Raw genomic sequence first — 6,114 nt, 5'->3', positions numbered from 1 at the left:
CGGTACTGGCAACGGCCACGCTCAAAATGGTGCATCTCATGTGCCACCCGCACAAGAGCCAGTCCAGGGGCACTGGCAACGATCTTACTTGGCTTGCCGGGTCTTCTCACGCACAGCACATTTCCAAAGGTCTTGGTCAGTAGTCATCGCCTCGGTGAGGCCCAATGTACGAAGGTCTTGCCTCACCACCTCAGCCCAGGTCTTCCTGGGCCTACCTCTTCCACGGGTTCCCTCAACTGTTAGGGTGTGGCACTTTTTCACGCAGCTATCCTCATCCATTCTCACCACATGTCCATACCAGCGCAATCGTCTCTCTTGCACACCACAACTGATGCTTCTAATGTTCAGCTTTTCTCTCAAGATACTTACACTCTGACGGGTATTCACATTGACATTACACATCCAACGGAGCATACTGTCTTCATTCCTTGCGAGCTTACGTATGTCCTCAGCAGTTACAGCCCATGTTTCACTGCCATGTAGCATGGCTGTTCGTACACATGCGTCATACAGTCTGCCTTTTACTCTGAGTGAGAGTCCCTTTGTCGCCAGCAGGGGTAAGAGCTCTCTAAACTTTGCCCAGGCTATTCTTATTCTAGCAGCTACACTTTCAGCGCACCCACCCCCACTACTAACTTGGTCGCCCAGATAGCGGAAGCTATCGACTACCTCTAGTTTTTCACCCTGGAATGAGATAGAAGTTGTTTCCTGTTTGTTTACAGTCTTTATTGCACCTGAACATCTGCCACAAACAAAAACTAACTTGCTAGTTGACCTGCCTTTGATGTTGCTGCACCTCTTATGTGTCCATAGCTTGCACCGGGTACATCTTATAGAGTTACTACCTACTCCTTTTCTACATACTGAGCAGGGCCATCTACCTGAAGGGGTTTGTGTTTTATCTACCTTCCTACTTATTAGGATTTGGGTTTTAGCTAGGTTGACTCTAAGGCCCTTCAATTCTAGACCTTGCTTCCACACCTGAAACTTCTCCTCTAGTTCTGATAGTGACTCTGCAATTAGGGCAAGGTCATCAGCATAGAGGAGCTCCCAGGGGCAACCTGTCTTGAACTCCTCTGTGATTGCCTGGAGGACTATGATAAATAAGAGGGGGCTGAGGATGGAACCTTGGTGGGCCCCTACCTCTACCCGGAATTCATTGCTGTACTCATTTCCCACCCTCACCTTACTGGCAGCATCTCTGTACATGGCTCGCACAGCTCTCACTAACCATTCTTCTATCCCAAGTTTCCTCATTGACCACCAGATAAGGGATCGGGGGTCCCTGTCAAAGGCTTTCTCCATGTCAACGAAAGCCAGGTACAGAGGTTTATCCTTAGCTAGGTATTTCTCCTGCAGCTGTCTCACTAGAAATAAGGCATCAGTAGTGCTTTTACCTGGCACGAACCCAAACTGCATCTCATCTAAATTGATTCGCTCCCTAATTAGTTGGGCTATGACCCTCTCTGTAACTTTCATAACCTGATCTAACAGCTTGATGCCTCTGTAATTATTTGTATCTAAAGCATCACCTTTACCTTTGTAGCAGTTGACTATGATGCTGCTACACCAGTCATTGGGTATGACTCCTTCGTGTATCACCTGGTTCGTAATACGGGTGACTAGGCTATAGCCAACACTGCCAGATATTTTGAGCATCTCTGCAGTGATTCCTGATGGGCCGGGGTGTGTGTATACATCTGCAGAAATGTATATATATAGATGTATATATATATAGATGCATATATATATATACATGTATATATATATATATATATATATATATATATATATATATATATAGATGTATATGTATAACTGTATATGTATAGACTAGCAGTATAGCCCAGCGTTGGCTGAGATTAAGCTAGGATTATTAAGTGATCAAATGCTTTCTTTCAAACGAAAATAAGTAACATCGACATCAGATTTGAGCGAAATTTGAATTTGCTGTTAATTCTGCATTGTCAGTACAAAAATCCTGGTAAGAACATTTTTCTTTTCTACATTTCGTCAATATTTCACCAGTCATTACATACATAAAGGGAAGTAGAAAGTTTAGTATTCAAGTAATTTAGTAGTTGTGATTATTAGCTGTCAATAAGAATAAAAAGGAAATTTGCAAAAAGTCCCAGCAACAAAACAGCTTATATTAACAAATTTCAGGACTACCAAAACAGCTGTGCTAAGATGTCCCATTCCTCTTTAACCCTTTAGTGTTCAGATTAATCTGTTAAATATAATACTTTTTTCACTCAAATTGTTTTGAATTAATCATACATTATCTTACAGCTTTGAAGTTTCGATGGTGAGATAGTTTATTCTTAGAATGTCAATGTAGGTTAGGTGTGAGAGGCTAGATATGGCCAGTCTGAATGTAAATCATGTAGGATATTTGGGCCGGATATGGCCGGTTTAAACACCAAAGGGTTAACCCTTTCATTACTGTATTTATTTTGAGATCCTCTCTGTTTCTTTCGTTTGCTTTAAATATAACAAAGAATTTAGTAAAATAACTTTGTTATCATTCTGCTAGTGTTAGGAACATAAATTGTGACTAAGGTTTGGTGGAAGAATTTAATTCAAAACTTACGAAAACAAGACATTTGTTCTCAGAGCCAGAGTCATATAAGCAATGTCCTTTGTTTCCAATCTTCTGTGGAAACAGGTCTCGCCATAAGAAAATATCAGCTTATTGGAAATAGGCAAAGACTGGAAACAGGAAGATAATTTAGCTGTAGACAATTTGTCTCAATATTTTCTGCCTACTTGTCCTTGGGAGAGTGGATGGAATTTTCACTTTTTTTTTATCTAGTTGCTTGTGTTTAATTTTGGCAGTTTGCCATATTTTCTTAATCTGGTTTTACAGGATTATTCCAATCACTTTAGTATCTCTCTCTATAAGCCATTGTTCTTTTCTAACAATGGCATCTATACATCCAAGATTGTAGCTGAAACCTTTTCTGAATACAAACTGTTCTATTTAAAAAGATAATGTCATTGTCAGATTGTTGATTATTTTCATCTTTAATTTATTTCCACAGGTTTTGTCAATCTTTTGTTGTGCTTTCTTTAGGGCTTTATTCAAAATTGAAGTCTTAAGTCATTTTCTTCATATTTATTAAATGTTAGCTTTGTCATTTACTTGCTTCTGTCATTAGACTGGATGTCTTAGTTGAACAAATTGCCCCCAGTACTTATTTTATCAGTCCCTTTGGCTAAACTACTAAGTTACATGGATGTAAAGAAACCAACTCCAGTTGTCAAGCGGTGGTGGAGATACAAACACAAAGATAAGCACACATATATAGATAGGTTTCCACAGTTTCTATCTCTCAAATCCACTCACAAGGTACTGGTCGCCCTCAAGGTTATAGAAGGTGCCATGCAGTACCTCAAACTTGTAGTGGAGAGGTAATTAATTAGTCTTTTACACATTTCAGTCATTTGACTGTGGCCATGCTGGAACACCACCTTTAGTTGAAGAAATCAACCCCAGGACCTAGCACTATCGGTCTCTTTTGCCAAACCGCTTAGCTTCGAGGACATAAACACACCAATATCGGTTGTCAAGTGACGGTGGGGGGACAAACACAAACACATAAATATATATACATGACAGGCTTCGTTCAGTTTCTGTCTACCAAATTCACTCACAAGGCTTTGGTTGGCCTGAGGCTATAGTAGAAGACATTTGCCCAAGGTGCCATGCAGTGGGACTGAACCTGGAACCATGTGATTGGAAAGCAAGCTTCTTACCACGCAGCTACGACTGCATCTACTGTACAAAATATACGCCTTTCTCTTTTCCAAAATGTATTAGCATTGGCATGTATGTATTTCATCAAATGTCTTACTACTTAACCCTTTCGTTACCAACCCAATTCTGGTTCTGAGTACAAATCTCTTGTTTTCAAGGATCATTGTTAGTTAGGAGGTTAATGAAATGAATAAAGTCATGAATCATCAGCCAAGAGGCTGATGATTCATATCTTACTGACATTGTAATATGTCCATGAGAAAAACAATAACTCTCATAGTCAAATTAAATCACCTAAAGGCTGTATTTGACAATTATCATTTTAGTGTCCACTTTTCCATGCTTGTAAAGGAATTCGTTAGGGCAGATTTACTACAGCAGGTTGCCTTTCATGTTGCCAAACCTCACCCGTTTCCAGGCAAGATAATATTTCTCCGTGACCAGATATGTATCTCACTAAAGAGTGGAAATTAACAGCATCACTTCTATGATAGTGATGCTCATTTACAATCGCCCACCACAAAAGAATTGGTATCCAAAAACCAAGGTGCCATGTAAAAAGCACTGGTAATGGTGCCACATAAAAAGCATCCAGTACAGTCTGTAAAGTGGATGGCATTAGGAAGGACATCCAGCAGACTATAGAACCCGGTGTGGCCCTTGGCCTTGCCAGCTTCTGTTAAGCTATCCAGCCCATGTCAGCCAGGAAAATGGATGTTAAATGTTAATGATGTTGATGATTGACATGATGTCAAGACAAGAGTACACAGAGATTATATACATTTATTTAATGGTGGAACTTGAAGTCAAGCTATAAACAATAGCATGTAAATACTGGGTTAAAAGAAACCTTGCCTAGGTGGAAAAAAAAAAAAAATTAAAGGCTACCCAGGCAACAAGTCAACATCTCCTGTGAACATGGCAGATGTTCTGCCATTGTACCAAAGAGATTCTGCAAATTTCACCATCCATTGTAGAAGCTTTAATCTTACCAGCTAGAATTGTATTTACATAAGAATTTAGAAATGTTTAGAGACATGAAATAGATCGTTTTTAATGGTGGTACTTGAAGTAGATAATGCCAAATAGTATAAAAGATACTTGTTCAAGGTGCAATGTCTCCTCTACAGAAAGATACCCATTGTTATCCCTCTTTAACCTCTCCAGATTTGGCACAATGCTACTGCCCTCAATATTTCACCTTCACTCTGAAGGGATCTTATCTTGATGGTAACTTGGTAACACAACTAGTGCAGGTGCCATGAAAAAAAAAAAAAAGCACTTAATACACTTTGTAAAATGGTTGGCATTAGGAAGGGCATCCAGTTGAAGAAACCTTGCCATATCAAACACCAGAGAACAACTCAACCCTCAAGTTAATCACATACTGGTAAACCATTTGACTCACCAGTAGAGAACGTGGATGTTAAATGATAATGATGATTTGGCTCTGAACACAGTACAATACTGGGAAATGAACTGTTGACTTCTTAATTAGCAAACTGACATTACTGTCAGGACTGGCTGTAATTAGCTTCAAGGACATGATGTAATATCTTCATTTGTGGTAAAGAAATTCTAGGATTTAATACTTCAGTTAGCAATGAACACCAAATTACTTACCTTCATCGACTATTTGCAGACAAGTTTCATACAAGTGAAAAGTATTACTTCTTAATAAAAAAAGCTATTGACTGCTAGAAATATACAAAAATCAGTTCAATGAAGTTCACAAAACAGAATGAAGTTGTGTAGTATGAAATAAGAATTTTTAACATTTTGGGACTTGTCAAAAAATGGAGAGGAGAACACTGTTTTGTGAACTTTAGTGAGCTCTCACTAGAAAGCAGCTTACCAGCAGATTGTTGCTAGATTTTAGCCGTAAAATAAAGATGTTCTCTAAAGACTGAATATATGAGGGGATGCAGAAAAGTTTCTGGCTTTGTGTAAAAGAAAATACAGGAGAATCAGTTAATTAGGATTTTATTCAACATATTCCATGCTTGGTCCTTCAGTTTTTCTAACCCCTGTAAAAGAATTCGGAAAGTTGGACCACCAACCAGGCCTTTTGTGATACCCTTGAAGCCAGGAACTTTTCAGTACCCCTTCATAACGTAAGAGCACAATCAGTCATCTTATAAAACACCAGTAACTACTAATTCATTGGTCACATTATTTACAAACAATCAGTCACGACATCATACTGATAAACACAACTATGAAATTGATTTTGTAAAATGTTTTAAAAACTCTAATTCTTTTTTAAAAACTCTAAAATAAAATTTGATAAACTTATTTTTTTCATTTTCCATAGTTTTTTTATCTTGCTCATACATCCTTTCAGTGTCAGATTG

This window comes from Octopus bimaculoides, chromosome 4 (genome assembly GCF_046866305.1).
Source record: "Octopus bimaculoides isolate indiv1 chromosome 4, ASM4686630v1, whole genome shotgun sequence".
NCBI classification, from domain to species: Eukaryota; Metazoa; Mollusca; class Cephalopoda; order Octopoda; family Octopodidae; genus Octopus; species Octopus bimaculoides.
Note: the sequence above shows the minus strand (reverse complement) of the source record.